Source organism: Sus scrofa, chromosome 14 (genome assembly GCF_054392235.1).
Source record: "Sus scrofa isolate SSC_HxYL_T2T_F1_AM1 chromosome 14, Sscrofa_HxYL_maternal_Yorkshire_Landrace_v2.0, whole genome shotgun sequence".
NCBI classification, from domain to species: domain Eukaryota; kingdom Metazoa; phylum Chordata; class Mammalia; order Artiodactyla; family Suidae; genus Sus; species Sus scrofa.
The window spans coordinates 48,369,554-48,388,952 of record NC_139396.1 but is presented as its reverse complement, the minus strand read 5'-3'; the positions used below and the strand labels follow the sequence as shown (position 1 = coordinate 48,388,952).

General features: G+C 39.7%; 2 long non-coding RNA genes across 6 annotated transcripts in view; one reads left to right on the top strand and one right to left on the bottom strand.

The window, feature by feature from the left end:
• The window catches only part of LOC146396532 (uncharacterized), a 213,513-nt gene that overhangs the window by 72,924 nt on the left and 121,190 nt on the right, over nt 1-19,399 (bottom strand). The gene's annotated exons all lie outside the window — the stretch shown is intronic.
• LOC146396533 (uncharacterized) overlaps nt 1-19,399 on the top strand; it is a 65,510-nt gene that overhangs the window by 42,884 nt on the left and 3,227 nt on the right. Inside the window, exon 3 of one of the 5 annotated variants that reach the window (XR_014827354.1) lies at nt 7,800-8,199. The exons of 3 other annotated variants lie outside the window; for them this stretch is intronic. This is a non-coding gene — a long non-coding RNA (uncharacterized LOC146396533). Of the gene's footprint in view, nt 1-7,799; nt 8,200-19,399 lie in introns of those variants that run through there. One more of the 5 variants, XR_014827357.1, reaches the window with a different exon arrangement.

The window sequence follows — 19,399 nt, the reverse complement described above, 5'->3', positions numbered from 1 at the left end:
CAACTGTGAGTGCAGTGGTCTGCCCAGGTCAGATCTTTGGGGAAGCTGTCCAGTTTTCCATTGCCTGTAGGTCAATAAACTCGACTGTACAACATGCTTGCCCAGACTTGCAGAAAAACTCAGCCTGGGTGAGCAGGCTGACATTCAGGCATCTCTTCCAGGACATGGTACCTCCAGGACCTGACATTTCACTTTTAAACCACAATCAAACTTGACATCCAATTTCAGTCACCGTTGGTTACAAATACAATTTTATGATAATTAACGAGTCCAATTACCACTAACAAATCCAGTTAAGTAACATACATTTCACTGTGTTATGCGTAACTGAGGCATGTGAAGGACAGTAGGGGATATTTTTAGGACTGTTTTTGTTTTTTGTTTTTCTTTTTCGGCTGGATCCACAGCACATGGAAGTTCCCTGGCCAGGGATTGAATTCAGGCTGGAGTTTCAACCTATGCCACAGCCACAGCCACAACAACTGGATCCTTAACCCACTGGGCTGGGCCAAGGATCAAACCAGTGCCTCCACAGAGACAAATTAGATCATTAACCCACTGCACCACAGCAGGAACTCCAGTTTTTGTATTTCTAATAGTAGTTATTTTCATGGGGAAAGAAATAGCATCTTCTCATAAATGAGATACTTTCATTTGAGAAGAAGAAAACTTCCATTATTTTTCCAGCTTTACTGAGGTATAATCAACAAATAGAAATTGTTTATATGTAAGGCACAACTTGATGCTTGAAATATATTTAAATATTTACATTGTGAAATAATCTTAATGATCAAGCTATTTAACACATTCATCATCTCTCATAGATTGTGTGTGTGTGTGTGTGTGTGTGTGCGTGTGCGTGGTGGGAACACTTAAGATCTACACGCTCAGAAAATTTCAGGTACACAATACAGTATTGTTAACTATAGTCACGTGCTATACTCTCTGGAATTTACTCACTGAAATTTTACATCCTTTGACCAGCATCACCCCCTTTCGTCCTCCTCCCAGCCCCTGGGAGCACAATTTTACCCTCTCCTTCTATGAGTTTGACTGTTTTAGATCCCACATGTAGGAGAGATCATGCAGTCATTGAAATGGGTCCTCTTTACTCTCTTAATACATTGGGTCTGTTAGTTGCCCTGGAAAAAATAGAAATGTCTATTATCCTTGCTCTCTATCTGCCTATTACTTATTTATATATACATTAGCTCTCCATGAATAATTTTGGAATTTGAGGGAAATAGACTATCTTGGCTCTGGGCTCTGTTAAATGATCAGAGAATAGGTATTATGATAAAGGGAGATCCTTTGTCGCAATGAAATATTTTCTTCATCTGTGTTCAATGATCTCTCTAGAAAATAATAATATCAAGCTACTTAGCATCAATGTATTCAGAAAGAGAGGGGAGAGGAAGGAAGGAGGGAAGGAAGGAGTTTATTCCTGCTACGCATGGCTTCCTGACCGCACAGGGAGTGGCTTGGATAAAAAGTGTGTGAATCAATAATGCGGGTGTCAAAACAGTAACAGTGGGTCAGCGGCAACCACAACAACATAATGACAACAAATACTGATGAGCATTGTCTTTCATTACAAATCCTCCTACAAAGAGTTTCAAATCTAATTCTCACTTTAACGACTCTAATAGTAATATTAGGCTACATACCAGACACAGCAGTAAGCACTTCACCTTCATAGGTGGTTCTCAACTGAGATCAATTTTACCACCAAGGGGCAGTCTAGAGACAGTTGTGGTTCTCGCAACTGGAGAGATGCTTCTGGCAGTTAGTGACTAGAGTCCAGGGATGCTGATAAACATGGTACCATATTTAAAGTAAATATGGTAACACCTTGCATGTTCTCTGTCAATAAAGACTTATCTGGTCGCTAATATCAATAGTGCTGTGGCTAAGAAACACAGACATGTATTCTCTCCTCTTATATTCGCGACCCTCCCATGATGCAGTTGGATATTATTGTGACTCACACTGGCTTCAAGATCACCAAACTGTTTCCCTTTTCCTCTTGGGCCACACCTATAGAACCTTCCTCCAAAGCCATAACACTGATTTCTGATCAATGGAGTGCAGGGGTAAGAGATGTTATCACCTCCACTTTGGATTTATAACACCCCCTGCTCAGTCCATCCTGTTCCCTTTCTTCCCCTCTTTATTGGCCAATTGTAGCTGACCCAGGGGAGGACTCTGAGTGGCTCATAAGGGACAGGGGAGCCACAACATGGGAGAAACCTGGGCCCCTGAATGATTTCAGGGAATAGAGCCCTCTCACTGACTCACACTGGAATGTTAAGTAGGAAATGCATCTTTCTGGGGATAAAGCTATTAAGTGTTTGCTATAGTTTGTTGCATCGATCATCCTATTTTGAACGACATGGTTATTAGACACATTTTCCCAATGAGGAAAAATGAAGTCTGCAGAGGCAATGTTTGATCAGAGGTTTGATTCAATTTCTCTATATTTCTCACAGTTGAAATTCTTTTAGCTCTGGCCCCTTGGTCCTCAGCACCACGTCAAGTGCAGGCCCCCTTGGTCCATATTGACCTGTAGGTCCTTCCCTGAGCACAGGAAAATTATTGATGTCCTTGACTGACCCAGTTTGGGTTACGTTTCCACCCCTGAACTAGTCCCATGGCCGGGGCAATGCTTGGCAATGATGATCTTGGGTTGTCTGCCTTAACTAACAATGGAGACCAGGTAAGAATGAGGTCATATTGATTGACACTCTCACCTTGATTTGGGGGATGCACTCAATACATTTAAGAATTATGACTCCTATACTGTTTGCTATGGGGATCTAATTCTAGGGCAGAGATGGATGGGTCTATGCCTTTGGTTTCTCTGGTAACTAGGTACTCTTGAGAGAGTCACCCTGTACCCTTAAGCAACAGGGATCCAGCTTTGCTGAAAGTTTCACTCAGCCTGGTGAGAATGTGATGTCTAAATAGATGCTTATATTCAGAGATAGGACCAGCAGACTCTACATGTCAAATACAATTAAAGAGACTCTACCCATGGTCCTGCCCTTCTCCACTGCAGATGTCACCCAAAGGCACCAATTCTAAAGCAATTTCACAATGCTCCTATGTCATAATCTAGCATCTTCATTGCCTGGTGAAAGGGTATTCATTGTAGGTAAAGGTGAATATCAAGAAATATAAAACTCAGCAATTCTGAGTGAGCCAGCAGAGACCCAGACCACGTATGGCCCACCCAGGAGAAGCACGAGCAGGTATATTTCTGCATCTGACTATTACTTTTGGGTTTCTATTCTTGAACTGTTTAGCACAGACGTAATGTTTTCTATTAGATAGTTTCATCTAAGTGGAGTTTTGATATTAGCTTCATCTGACTGATTTAAAGTAAAAATTGGGCTTAACTCATGGGGGAAGGTGAGGTTAGATGACCAGTAAACTGGACTTAAATTATTTCATTAGGTCCCATTACCAGAAATGATTTTCTGGAAGCCAAAGAATGTTCTGTGGGCAAACCTGTTTAGATGATAACAAATGTTGCTTGACCTTGGCACATGTGAAATTAGAAAACTGATTTTTTAGCTCTTCTTCGTGATCAGTCAGGGGGAAATCATTTGCAAAGGATGCATATTTTGAGAAGGAGATAAGATGTTCTTCAAGGGCTCTCATGAGCAGGGCTGTCATGTACAGTTGTTCAGGTTGATCACTGAATAAAGGCACCCAGAAGTAAGTAGGGGATGATGGTATTTAGCTCTCAGATTCTGCGTTAGATTAAAGACAGTCACAGAATCTTTTTTTTCCAGCCTCGATGCTTACTTTATTTTTTTAAATTGAAATATAGTTGATTTACAATGTCATGTTAGTTTCAGGTGTATAGCACAGTGATTCAGTTATATATATATATATATACACATATATATATATATATATACATAATTTTTCAGATTCTTTTCCCTTATTGGTTATTATGAAATATATTTAATAGGTCCTTGTGGTTATTTATTTTATATATATTTATATATTTAAATATATAAATAGTTTCTGTTTATCCCTCCTTCCCTCTGTCCCTTTGGTAACCATGAGTTTTTTTCCTATGTCTGTGGGTCTGTTTCTGGTTCATAAAGAAGTTCATTTATATATGGAATCTAAAAATAAAAGATATAGAGTTTCAGTTGTGGCTCAGTGGTTAACAAACCTGACTAGTATCCATGAGGATGAGGGTTCGATCCCTGGCCTCACTCAGTGGGTTAAGTTTCTGGCATTGCTGTGAGCTGTGGTGTAGGTCGTGGATACAGCTCGGATCTAGTGTTGCTGTGGCTGTGGCACAGGCTGACTACTGTCGCTCTGATTTGACCCCTAGCCTGGGAACCTCCATATGCCACGGGTGTAGCCCGAAAAAGACAAAAGACAAAAATAAATAAATTAATTAATTAAATAAATAAGATACAAAAGTCATCCTTTGTTACCTGCAGGTGATTGGTTCCAGGACTGTCCCCCTAACTTCGCTCTCTCACCATCTATCCCTTCAACCTTCCCAACCCGAATCCAGGATGCTCATGTCTTTTATATTAAATGGCATAATATATGCATATAAACTTCACACATCCTCCTGTACACTTTAAATCATTTCTAGATTAATTACAACACCTAATACAAAGCAAATGCTATGTTTGATAGTCGCCAGTGGGCAAATTCATGTTTTACTTTTTGGAACTTTCTGAAACTTTTTTCCCCAAATATCTTTGCCACTCTTCCTAGAGAGAGGTGGCGGTTCATGTCACATCCCCTGGAAAGCAGGCCCGTTTTATGCGTAGTTGACAAAGATCACAAAGTAAGCAAATGTTGGAGCCCGGAATCACATCCAAACCTTCTAAATTCAGATCTTGACTTTTTAATTCCTTGGCTGTGCCAAAGCTGGATATCAATCAAAACACTGTGATTCCAACTTGCTACATTGCATCAACCTTACAACAGATACAGATGGATCAAGGAATCAAAGTTTAGGGACATTCAGATTTAATGGTTTTATTGTAGAGGTTTATATTCCCGGAAAGGTCATTATCATCTGCATGGGTGACATTTTACAGTTTTGCAACCTCCTGTGACATTTCTTTAATGAATAAAAGGTGGTAAGTGATTAGTATCTAGAGAACAATAGAACAATTGAACTAGAAATGTCAATCACAGGAAAAGGTCAATAATCAAAATAGTTCAAGAACCTTTTCTGAATCTGAGGGAGAGACATATTTTGGAATTCACACCTATTTTGCTTTCAAATCATTACAGCTCATACGTATTTGCATCAGGTAACATATTAAAGTGAATGGCATCTTAGACATTTGTTTCTTTTCTTCTCAGTTTAACACAGTACTGTAAATGACCCATAAAGAAGAAAAAGAAATATTATTTTTCAATCAAAAAGTTTATAAATATGCAAACGATATTATGTCTAGCAGAGCATGTTAAAAAAAAGGAGTTTACAACATTTTCTTAATGGAAATTTTATGACGCTTTTAGAGGGAGTTTGGTTCCTGAGAATGATTAACATTTTATTCTATTATATTCTGTAACCAGTGTTTCTGATGATTCTCACCACTTCCGTATTAACATTATCCTAAATGTTAGAAGGTGTTATGGCAAAGACCAAACCCCATGGTCTTTATGAAACTTTAGTGATTAAACTTGAGGGATGATGGAGATTGTCTTTTTAATGATGTCATAATATATTCTAATTCTTTGAAGGCTATAGCTTTAATTGTGTATTACTAGGTTTAATCATTATAGCGTGTATTAATTAAAATAGCGGTAACAGAAGAATTCATAGTCAACCCAAGAAAGCATGTTTAGACCCTAAATAGCTGGTGGGTGGGAAGGGTTCCACTCCACACAGTCACTTGGGGATCTAGGCTTCTGCCATCTCTAGAATCTCAAAGACATTGGCCACCTTCCTTGCCTTAGGCCAATGGATGAGGAAAGGGAATGGTAGGATGATTACGTGGGAGGCTATTAGGGATTTTGCTCACTTTTTACTAACTAGGGATAAGTCACATATTCCACTTACTGCAATAGAGCTGGGAAATGTAGTTTACCTGTGTATCCAGGAAGAAAAATAAATCATGAATTGTTGACATATAGGGTACATATTCATTGTACATTTTGATGAATCCCTTCATTGTGAATATAGCTTTAAAAAAAAAGAGCTATATTTTCTTTCTTTTTTTAAATAGCCAATTCCTGGGTTAGGGGTCCAGTCGGAGCTGCAGCTGTAGGTCTAAACCACAGCCACAGCCACAGTAACATGGGATCCTTAACCTATTGAGTAAGGCCAGGAATTGAACCAGCATCCTCACTGACACTATGTTGGTTCCCCTGAGCCACAGTGGGAACTCCAGGAAGTATATGTTCTAGTATCAATGTCCTGAGTATGTAGGCATGTGCCTTGGCTTTGCTAATTAGACACTTCTGTATGAGATTTTGACATGAGAACTATGTCAGGATAGACAAATATGATGAAACATGGTGAACAGGCAGCATGTTTCTCGGGTCAGTGTGGGTGGTGGCCTTAGCTGGCATGGGTCCTTTTTATTTGAAGGTTCTTCCTATCCCATGGTCCCACCCATCTCATGGCCCCTCCAGTAAGATGGCTCCTCCTGTCTCATGGTCCCACCCATCTTATGGCTCCCCCAATAACATGGTTTCCCTTCTCCCATGGCTCTTCTGGGAAGATGACTCAGCCTAGTCTATGGTCCCGCCCCCAAGATGGCCCCTCCCATCTCGAGTCCTGCCCATCTCCTGGCTTCTCCAAAAAGATGGCTCCTCCTAATCCATAGTTTCTCCCAGAAGATGGCTTCTCCTGTAACAGGCAGATCTTGAAAACAAAGCATATGTCCATCAACAGGCAAATAAACAATATGTGGTAGTTCATATGAAGGAGTACTACTCAGCATAAAAACAATGAGGTATTTTTATATGCTACAACCTTGATAAATCTCTAATTGTGCTGAGGAAAGAAACCTGATATAGGAAAGCACATAGAATTATATAAAACTCTATAAAGGAGAGCAGTAGTTGTCTGGGGATAGGGGTTTAAGAGCCAAATGTTTCTGAGGAAAAGCTACTTTTCTGATGGTGCCATGGAACCAAGATTTAAAATCATAGTCTCCTCAATTCTTTGGAGGCATTTTGCTGTCTTCATAGCTATCCTTATTCCCACACCCCAGGACCATTGAGTGTTGGGTTTTACTCTTTTGTTCTTACTCTTCCATCCCCTGGCCAACTTTACTGTTGGGCATTGCAGATGCAAAGGGAAAGGAAAGATACATAAAATTCTGGGGAAAAGACCTACTATTTAGGGTCTTGGACTCAAGCCCTCCCTCCTCCCCATTCAGCTGCCTAATCTGGGTAAGGCAGGCTACCTAAAACCCATTTTCCTCATCTGTGAAAACAGAGAGTGATGATTAAATTTAACTCATAAAGCAATTTGTGAGGATCTGAGGGCCATCAAGGGAGTTTCCACCAATTGTTTTTTAAAAAAATCAATTCCCTTTATAAATCAACTAAAATTAAAAAATTTTTTAATGAATTCCACATTTGAAAAACTGAATACAGATTATAAAGTACACTGTATAAGCAATTCATAAAAGATGAATTGTACTGCACATAGCCAGGACAATAATTTTAAGATTTTAAATTCAGTAACAATGGTTGAAATGGAAAGTAAAGTAATAGTGTGATAACAAATTATACCACATTTGGGATAACCAAGCTGAGTCTACTCAATATTCTTTGTCTTTTCCCTCCATCAGTTGATTAGGAAGAAAGATGAAGCCCAAGACATGAAAAAAACCACAAGAGGGAAGAAACCTGAGTCCCTGAATGACTACATGGAGCAGAAACACCCACCATTCCCCGCTGCACTAGAGTGTAAACAAAAACCCAACCTCATTGTTTTAATCCAGTGAGATCATACAGCCCCCAATAACTGACTTATGTCATATGATCTCCATGTCCAAAATGGTATTTTATTCAGAGTCACATTAGTGTCAAAAGTATCAAAGATGCCCTAAAGGAAAGTTAACAATCTCTCAGATGCAGACTGGACCTAAAAGGTGTTCTCTACAGTCAGCATGATGTTGATTTAGTTACTTTTTTTAATCCAGAGATTTTATACAAAATATGGATTTCTAGTGTTCTGTGAAAAGTTTGGCACTATTGGGATCATATAACAGGCGGTGAGTAGCCAGTGCCCTGTAATACACTAAATTTCCCATTCACCTCCCCAGGGTCACCTTCACTCAATTCAGTTTGCTTTTATGTTCTTCTGACTTCTGACTTTGCCACAGATGGACAACGAATAACAAGTAATTCGGAGCTTTATACTCTTGCAATTCGAGAATTATTCTTGTGATAATCAAAATTCTATTCTACCTTTGAAAAGGAGTCACATGTTTCTTAACTTTAAGACATAGGAGCTTCATTCATCTTCTTTCCATGTCTGCATTTCTGAATGTTGTCTCACTCAAAAGCAGAGATGATTTAACCATTTGATTTTTTCCCTAAAAGAAATTTTGCTGAAATCCAAGACCATAACTCTTCTTTCTTTTTTTCTCTTTGTGGTAAGACAGAAAAAAAAAATTCAGGACCAATGTCTAATGAATAGGTCATTTGTACTAAGGTTATAAATAACTGCCATCTCAGATCCAATATGAAACATTCATTAAGGGTTCTCCTGAAGCATGAAATCTAATTCATTATTGTTTTTAGAAATTTCCCTAGAGTATCAGCCTAGAACGAGCTTCTTTATGAAAATCTACAGCTTTGTATCATTCACAATCCAATTAAAAATTACTTTTTCGTACTAATGATACTTTAAGGATGGTGTTTTAGTCTCAAATATAGTAATGTATTTGACAGTGTATTTTATTTAATGGGTGGCATCTTTGGGAGCAGAAGAATAAGATTTCTATGGAGAATTTCAGGCTTCCCCTTTAAACCCTCCTTGGTTTGTCAGATCAGTAATTCAGCTAAAATTTAAACTTTAGTCTCTCATTCCTACCACTCATCTTCAGCTCCACTCCAGAAGGATGACAGGCCAGACCAAGACCACCTCCCCCCCCAAAAAAAAGACTGGATGCCCCTTCTCTGAAGAATATGACCAGCCTCAGAGGAAATACCCAAAGCCCCTGACTCAGGGATTCTGTAATGAAACAGCCTGATCACCCTGCAGTAATAGCCATGCTGCATGCTCTGCTGTATCTCCACCTTCTGATGTGAATGGACAAGGATCGCCATACACATGAGGAAATGCTACTGCATCAATGGTACGGAAAGCAAAAGTAAACAGAAATAGAGTAAAGCAATCTGGAACAAAGAGAAAGGAGGAACGAAGAAAATATCCACAAAGCAAAGAATCAAGATATGGAACCAGAACCTCCCTTCCTTTGACTCTTTCTTCAGCATCTTCTATTTTCTAAGAAAACAGTATCCCATGATTAATAACCATAGGTCATGGCTTTATGGGATAAATAAATTATGTTTCATTTGTAAGTGAAAAGAATGCATTAGATCCAGATAGGTAGATCTAAATTGAACAAGGGAATTTATTGGGTCACAAAACAAGCATCCAAGGAAGCTTTGAGCTGCAGGTATGGCTGTATCTAGAGGCTCAGCAGAATGTGGTTTCTCTTTTTCCAGCTCTGATTGTTTTCTTCTTTTGTGTCAATTCCAAAGAGTTACACTATTTAGTGAAGGCAATATGGGCTGGTACAGTTCCAGGCTCACATTCCTCCAAGTATAGGTCTGGGGGAAATGAAAGTTCTTTTTTCCTCTGAGCTTGAGCATATCTTGGGTGAAGAAAAAATCAGTATCACAATCTTGAGAGTACTGTCCTTTGAAAGGCCAATTTACAAGTCTGGCTGTGGGCTGGTAAACTTGGATTTCAGGAGGGTTCCCACCATTCCCGGATAATAATGGCTTACTTTATCAAAATTACTTAATGCAAACAATATAGTTCATGCTGACAAACTGCTTTCCTTTTTTTTTTTTTTTTTTTTTTGGTCTTTTTGCCTTTTCTAGGGCCGCTCCTGTGGCATTTGGAGGGTCCCAGGCTAGGGGTCTCATCGGAGCTGTAGCTGCCAGCCTATGCCACAGCCACAGCAATGCCAGACCGGAGCCGCATCTGCGACCTACACCACAGCTCACAGCAATGCCGGATCCTTAACCCACTGAGCAAGGCCAGGGTTCGAACCCGCGACCCCATGGTTCCTAGTTGGTTTCGTTAACCACTGAGCCACAATGGGAGCTCCTGACAACCTGCTTTCCATCTGAGATCCTGGGATTTTGGTATGCACAAAGAAGATGCCTACAAAACCAGCCCCCCATAAAAATACCTGGACAACGAGTATTTAATCAGCTACCCTGCTGGACAACATTTCACATGGGTTGTTCCATGTTCCTGGAGGAATTAAGTGCACCTTTTGTGGCTCCACTGAAGAGCATTTTGGAAGCTTGCACCTGGCTTCCTCTGCATGTCATAAGCATTTTCCATTTGTTAATTTTGCTTTGTATCTTTTTACCATAATACACCTTATCCATGAGTTGACTCTGTGGTGAGTCCTGTGAATCCTCTTAGCCAATTATTGAACCTAGGTGGTCTTGGGGACCATGATGTACTAGGATTGAAGTCAACTGTAAACTTGGTTAGTGTGATAGATCTTGGCAGGTTCAACTCCCCCCTACACTCAGGTCTTCAGGTGTTCACAGAGTAAGAACTGTACATAGTTCCCAATCAATTGGGCACTTTTTTTTTGGCCATGCCCATGGCTTGCAGAAGTTCCTGGACCAGGGATCAAACCTGCATCACAGCAATGACAGTGCCAGATCCTTAACCGCTAGGCCACCCAGGAACTCCAGTTGGGCAACTTTGATGCCAGAGTCTGTATTGCTAAGAAAAACGATGAGGAAGAAAAATTGGCATGATGCGTTTGTATTTTTTTGAACATGAAAATTATGCCTGTACCTAGCTGGAAGATTCAAATAACATAACAAAGCAAACATTTTTAAAGGAATCCCTTACCTTTTCTCCATTTCCCTCAACTCAGAGGCAATCAACTTTCTACTACTTTGGTATTTTACGTATTTGTCTCTATGGCTGTACATAGTATGGTTCTATTTCCATGTCTTGATTCTTTGCTTTGTGGATGTTTTCTTCTTTCCTCCTTTCTCTTTTGTTCCAGGTTGCTTCACTCTATTTCTATTTACTTTTGGTTTCAGTACCATTGATGCAGTAGCATTTCCTCATGTGTATGGCGATCCTTGTCCATTCACATCAGAAGGTGGAGACACAGCAGAGCATGCAGCATGGCCATTGCTACAGGGTGATCTGGCTGTTTCATTACAGAATCCCTGAGTCAGTGACTTTGGGTATTTCCTCTGGGGCTGGTCATATTCTTCAGAGAAGGGGCGTTCGTTCAGTCTCTTGCCAAGCGGGTTTTGGTCTGGCCTGTCATCTTTCTGGAGTGGAGGTGGAGAAGAGGGCTGGGGTCTCAGTGTGCAGATGCCTGGTCCTGTGTCCCCTACGGGATGCTCAGTGTGCCCAAGACTCTTATTTGACCATCTGTAGCAAAGATTCCAGCATCGGGAAGGGGCAGTATCCAGGTGCACAGGACGGAGGAGGGAGTAGAGCTCCGTAGAATAAATTAGATTTCTGGATGGCCCCCTTCTCTTTCCCCATTTGGGTAGGATTTTGCTCTCACTATTGGCAACTTTCATGTATTATTGTTGTTTTTTCTATTACATTTCCCCCTCTTCTTTTTCCCTTGGATTTGTGTCTTAAAGATAAAATCGATAGTCTTATTTTAGTGGTATTTGGGAAGGAGTGGGAGAACAAAAATGTTCACTTTCACATTTTACTGAAAGGTGATTCACTGAGTATTAAACATTTTTATCTAAATAATTTAATATTGTGCAGACAATGGTATAATGGGTTGCACAATGCCAGCTTTTAATGTATGTTCTGCCCCATATGATTACTATAAATTTCTTGATTATTCCATTATGGCACATTCTCAGCTTTTAGTGCCTTCTAATTGCCAATAAAATACATAAAAATTCAGCACTGAGGGTTCATGATGACAAAATCAATTTTTCTCCTTGTAGGTACAGTTTGTTTGTAAAACAAGCTTTTACGGAGGGGGGAAGGAGAAAGAGAACAAAACATAAAAGCATATTAACATATTTTTCCTGCCTTGCCTTGCTAGATGCATAATTCCTTTTGCCTTTCAAAGCTCTGACCCTCTAAGAAATCCATTTTAATCAAGGCACCTCCACAGCTTTACTCCCAGAAGTCCTGTGAAACACAGGCAAAAGGTCAAAAATGTGTTTATAATGTATTCATAATGCACATTTTCATTCTAAAGATATATTTCTTGAATGGATTTTATGCCAAGTAATTGATAACTAGACCTAATCCCTAGGTCTTAACATGTTAACATTATACCATGATTAATGAGCTTGTAAAAAATAAATAACATTTTTTATTTTCTATATACCACCAATGCAACAGGGAAATAAGAGAGTGCTTTTTGTATTCATCCCACCAGTGAACGAAATCACCATTGTAGCTTGTAAGTTAAAATAATTCTGTATACCTTGACTCTCTTCACTTTTTTCTCTTTATTACTGTTTTCATCCTATTAGCTGTCACTATCTTCAAAGAAAATGATACATTTTCTACAAGATTAAGACATTTTATTATGACTTGCAAGGTTCATATTAAATGATTAAAGAATTACGTTTTTTCTTGACAATATCACCTATGAGAGCAATATGTCATAGAGAAAAATCCCCTTTCCTTCCTTCCTTTTTTCTTCCTTCTTTCCTTCCTTCATTCTCTCCTTCCTTTCGTCCTCCCCTCCCTTTTTCTCTCTCTTTCTCTCTTTCTTCACATACACCTTAGTATTTTTTATGAACAAAGAAAGGAAGAAAGAAAAAGGAGAAATATTCAATTAGCTCAAATTAATTCATTCTTGTGCCTTAATTTTGTATCCAGCAAGTTCAAATACTAACCACACTCTGTTTTCCTCCATCTACTTTATCCTTTAAACTAAAGCCTTCTTCTCTGTTACTGTCTTAGGAGTCACCTTTTACAATGTACTGGTAAATCAAGCCTTTATTTTAAGTTTACAATGGTTATACTTATACACCTCCCTAATGAAAAGGAAGTTAAGAGAAGTTGATGAAATACCATACACTGAAAACTAAGTTCATCTGCCAGAAGGAGTTGGGACCAGGATAGCAATCCTTAGAATGCAGGAGCTGCACTGTTGGTGGGAATGTAAACTGGTACAGCCACTATGGAGAACAGTTTGGAGATACCTTAGAGATCTATACATAGAACTTCCATATGACCCCGCAATCCCACTCTTGGGCATCTATCCGGACAAAACTCTACTTAAAAGAAACACGTGCACCCGCATGTTCATTGCAGCAGTATTCACAATAGCCAGGACATGGAAACAACCCAAATGTCCATTGACAGATGATTGGATTCAGAAGATGTGGTATATATACACAGTGGAATACTACTCAGCCATGAAAAAGAATGACATAATGCCATTTGTAGCAACATGGATGGAACTAGAGAATCTCATACTGAGTGAAATGAGCCAGAGAGACAAAGACAAATACCATATGATATCACTTATAACTGGAATCTAATAACCAGCACAAATGAACATCTCCTCAGAAAGGAAAATCATGGACTTGGAGAAGAGACTTGTGGCTGCCTGATGGGAGGGGGAGGGAGTGGGAGGGATCGGGAGCTTGGGCTTATCAGACACAACTTAGAATAGATTTACAAGGAGATCCTGCTGAATAGCATTGAGAACTATGTCTAGATACTCATGTTGCAACAGAAGAAAGGGTGGGGGAAAAATGTAATTGTAATGTATACATGTAAGGATAACCTGACCCCCTTGCTGTACAGTGGGAAAATAAAAAATAAAAAAAAAATAAAAAAATAAAAAAAAAAGAATGCAGGAGCACCAGAACAGGAAGCATCTGGGCTATTGAACATCTGGGCATTTATCCTCACACTGGGATGGGAAAGTGGGCCCCTCATATGGACTTTTAAGAGTCTCATGGAAAGAGTAGCCAGCTCTGCTCACTTCTAGATTTTAAGAGCAGTAAGAGGTGTTCCCTTCACAGCTCAGTGGTTAATGAATCTGATTAGCATCCATGAAGACACAGGTTTGATCTCTGGCCTTGCTCAGTGGGTTAAGGATCCGGCTTTGCTGTGAGCTGTGGTGTAGGTCGCAGATGTGGCTCAGATCTGATATTGCTGTGGCTGTGGTGTAGGCCAGCAGCTATAGCTCCTATTGGACCCCTAGCCTTGGAACCTCTACATGCTGTGAGTGCGGCCCTCTAAAAAGAAAAAAAAGAAAAAGAAAAAAAAAAACAGCAGTAAGAAATGATACAGAGAATTAGGTCATATTTTGTAATTTGCAGTGGTGGGAAAGAGGACTCTTAACTATTATCTTCAGATTCCAAATGGCATCTCTCTGCCATGGACTCTTTATGAAATGTCCAATGCAATCTCCATGGGAAGTTTATTTCTGCAGATGAGTCCTCATTCACCAGAATTCATATAACATCTAAAACATGCCATCCTTCCAAGTGCACTTCCTCTGGTCCTAGGAGAGTCTGGGGAACATCAAGGTAGACCTTGAGTGATGGAGCCAAGAACCAATGACTGCATTATCATTTCTCGGCATTGGTGGCACTGTATCCTGACCAGGGATTTGCAGTTTTATTTCCTAAAATCCACCCTAACGATGAAGTTGACTTCCTGTGTTAGCTTTCTTGCCAACACCCCATCTGGATCTTGTTTCTGACTTGCTGACCAGCCTGCACTGAAGCGGTAAGTCCTGGTCAATATCTCTGTACACCTGAGTCAGGTGGGAATACAGTATGGGGAATACCATAGCAGTTGAGAGAGCAAAAGAGATGTCAGATTAAAGCCCAGGACAACCCACACCTCCACTATTATTAACAACATGTGATTCATTAAACCCCAATGACCTATACACTCTTAAAGCAACCAAACTCAATTTCAGCCTCTTTCATGGGTATCCTTCCAAAATGTGTTCTGCTTGCTTGCTTTTTTTTTTTTTTTTTTGATGTACCCTTGGCACATTGCGTCTGAGCCACAGCTACGTCCTATGCAACATGGGATCCTTAGCCCTTAGCGGGAAATCTGTGTTCTGCTTTCTTGCTCTTTAAGCAGAATTTGATGACTAGGATAATGGGTTTGTGTGTGCATGTGTGTGTCACTGAGAGTCCTCACTATAAACATTGGCTGTCCGGTTGGGTACAATGTTGGATGCAGTGGTTATCTCTGGAGTGAATTCTCTAATCCTGCTTATTCCTTTTTTCCACTGTCTTGGACAAGCAAGCTTTATGGATTCTTCTCTTTGGTTGTTATAGTTTCACCTTCCAATCTTACTTCCATATGCTGTCTCTTTTCATTGCTTTTAGCATCCTTTCTTAAAAGTTCTCAACACATGCAAAAGTGCTTCTTGTAAACAACCTTGGCTTGAGAAAAATTTTTGTTGGTAATATAATTTCCAACAGGGAAGGATCTCTTTTCTTCATCTAGGACTTGACATGTAGTGAGACTATATTGAGAGCTCAATACTATTCCTTTAAACAAATGACTAATTCCATTGGAATTGTGTGTAAAATTAGAATAAATAGCTCTAAGAATCCAAGTGGCTTTAGTTTGTTTACAGTTTACAAGCTTCAACACAAACCTATTGAGTCTATATGGGCTTCTAAGAGGTTTTTGAAAGATCCCTTTGTTCTTGGTTATGCCATTGGGACGTGTGTGTCCTCTTGTTACAAATCTTATCATCACCATCATCAACATAATCATTATTATTTTATGTACTTATTTTTACCCAAATATCCTTACCCACTTCTGGGGAATTCTCCTTCCTTCTTTCTATCCAAGTGGCTCCAGAGAAGGCTCTACTGAATGACCTTTGAGAGACCCTCAATCAGGGACTTCCACTTGTGAACTTCGCCAGGTGGCCAGATTGGGAGAGCGATCCTTCAAGAACTGATCACTCCCCTCCTTCCTGCATATTTTTCTTCCTCCATTTGACTTTAAGTTCCTTGCCCTTCTCAAAGCTCTTGGAGGGAGTTTTCCTGTCTTATTTGCAGCTGTTTACATTTAAATCTCTCCACATCAACAAAGCCACTTACTTTGTCAGAGTAATGGACTGGCCCAGATGTTACTTGCTGCCGGCAGATCTTTTTTTGCAAATTAATCCCAAGGTCTGGCATTTTTTCCTCTGTATCCTGTGCATCAATTCTTCTAAAGAAAACATGGTGGGCTCACATTATGCGAGGACAGTTGACAAGTTCTTTTGCCAATGCTTTCCATTTTATTGGAGAATTTTCCTTTCGTGTTACTCCTGGAGATTTTTTTTCACCTTGAATGCAGTAATGTAACGTGATAATGATTCTCATTGTTAGAAGGAAGATTATCTGTCATTTTGTCCCATCCATTTATAATAATCTACTTCGTTCAGTTAAATTTTTCCATTTTGGAAGTCTTCTTAAAGTTCTATTAGATTGAAGAGGGTCATAACCCCTGCCCTCTAATATGTTCTTTGTCCCTTTAAAAATGCGTGGTAAGCATTTCAATGTTTTATTTGATAATGAGCCTTACTAACAATTCCCATTGCTAAGATAATTGCCCTCAATATGTCATATTGTCCTATTCCATGAGAAATTCACTTCAAAAGACAGGAGTTCCTACTGTGGTATAGAGGGTTAAGGATCCAGTGTTGTTTCCGCAGTGGCTATGGTCACAGCTATGGTTCAGATGCCAGCCCTAGCCCAGGAACTTCCATATGCTATGGGCATGGCCAAAAAAATGCTAAATGTCAGATCATTCAAAGGGTTATCATTTTAAAAAATGCTATCGCCTCATAAATTATGGTTTTCCAAACTATTTTTTGTGAAAGGAAATGAATTTCTACTGGGTTATGGATTATATGTTTCCTTTTTTTTTGACCATGCCCTGCAGCATGTGGAAATTCCCAGGCCAGGAATTGAACCTACACCACGGCAGTGACAACGCTGGATCCTTAACCTGCTGAGCCACCAGAAAAGTCCATATATGTTTTCTTTCTGTTTGTTTTTTTAATTCTTTGAGAATAAAGACAGATATGGAAGCAGGTTATTTAAACCATCTTTCCTGTGCATCCCATTCTCTGTAGGTTGACATTTCTAAGACCCCAGAAAGCCATAAGCTAAGATGGAAATAATTATATAGGATCTCACTCTGTGGTATGTGGAATGATTGTCCAAAGGGAACTGTCGAGCACAGGGAACTCTACCCAATATTCTGTGACGATCTAAGTGGGAAAAGAATCTGAAAAAGAATAGATGTGTGTCTATAACTGAATCACTTTGTTGTACAGCAGAAAGGATCACAACATTGTCAATTATATTCATAAAACTTAAAAAAAATCGTGTGGGCACATTTGCTAGAAAAAAAGTGGCAGTTAAGGGGAAAGTGTCATGGGTCAGAGAGGGTCTGGGCTGCAGAGGAAGGAAAGACAGGTTGGGAATATTTTGAGATATTTTACAGTATTTTGCCACTTGAAATATTGAACGACTTGAAAGATTATGAATTAGCTCTGAGAGAGGTTAGTAAAGGGAATGATGGGTTTATTCAAGTCAGGTGGAAAGAGCACACATGTCTAGCTTTTCTGCTTGTGTGTTTATATGTGCATTAGTGGGTTTAATTGGCTCTTCCCATGATCATTCTGTCTGATTTTGAGATTCCATATACACACAGGGAGCATTTATTGTCGATGTGATAAATGTTGGGAAGAGAAAGTTTGTGGAAAGACGATTAGATTTGGACTCTGAAACTTGGGGGCATTGTCTTGGTGGAGAAACTTATACTAGGCAAACTTGGGGAAGTGATGGGACCTTACTTTTCACACCCAGAAACAGGTTCGGAATTCCTGTCTTGCGTATTTACAAGGACATTGTGAGAGTCAAATGAGTTAGTGGATGTGACGAAACATGGGCAGAAATCATATAATGGAGGGGGGCATTATTTCTTTCTTTGCTTCTTCTTCTTTTTTGTTTTCAGGGATGCACCTGCAGCACATGGAAGTTCCTGGGCCTGTGCCACAGCCATGACAATGCCAGGTCCAAGCCGCATCTGTGATCTATGCTGCAGCTTGTGGCAACACTGGATCCTTAACCCAATGAGCGAGGCCAGGGATCCAACTGGCATCCTCATGGACACTATGTCAGGTTCTTAACCTGCTGAGCCATAAGGGGAACTCTGGAAGGAGGCATTTTTAAATTATTCAGATCCTCTAAATGCTGCATGTTGGACAGTACTTTCCAAATGTCATCAGGGAAACCCTCTAGGGTCTCAGGAAACCATTTTAGGAGACAGTGAGGTCAGGAAAATGTTTGTAATACCACAGTGGAATTTTCTAGAGGCTACATGGTGTGTGATGTCATCACCATTGTGAAGACCAGTGAGAGGTCTGCGTGGGTAGTTGTGTGTTTTCTGAAATATTCTAAAGTAGACAATTTAGAGCGAAGGTATGCACATTTCCAGAGAGTAACTCAGTTTATTTTCAGCACTTCAAAGGGGCTTTTACTGCATATCTTTAGCTCTACCTGCTAAATCGTCACAACTTCACTTTCATTCAGTAAATCATTATTCTGGCAACACAGTTTTCCTGGAACCTCGAAGACAACACAAGAAATGCCTGCTGCCTTTAAATGACATTTTAATTCTTTTCCCAAATGTCATATTTTTAATTTTCCCCCAAAGGTGTGATTTTATGATTCAATTATAGTTTATTCTATAATATCAGAATATTATTTATATTTAATATAATGTAAAACATATATCTTACACTTAAAGTTGAAGAGTTGGGAGTTTCTGCCGTGCAGCAGCCGAAACGAATCTGACTAGGAATCGTGAGGATTTGGGTTTGATCCCTGGTCTCACTCAGTGGGTTAAGGATCCAGTGTTGCCGTGAGCTGTGGTGTAGGTTGCAGACGTGGCTCCAGTCTGGCATTGCTGTGGCCGGCAGCTGTAGCTCCGATTAGACCCCTAGACTGGGAAACTCCATATGCTGCGAGTGAGGCCCTAAAAAGCACAAATAAATGAATAAATAATAAAGCTGAATAGTTGAATTTTGAAATGGAAATTTGAATATTTTTGTTCTCAACCTAAAGCTTTAAAATTTGCATAAAACATGGAGAATCGACCTGTGGTTGCCAAAGGGTGGGGGTGGGGGATATTAGAATGGACAGGGATTAGGGGGTGAGTAGATGCAAACTATTCCATTTGGAATGG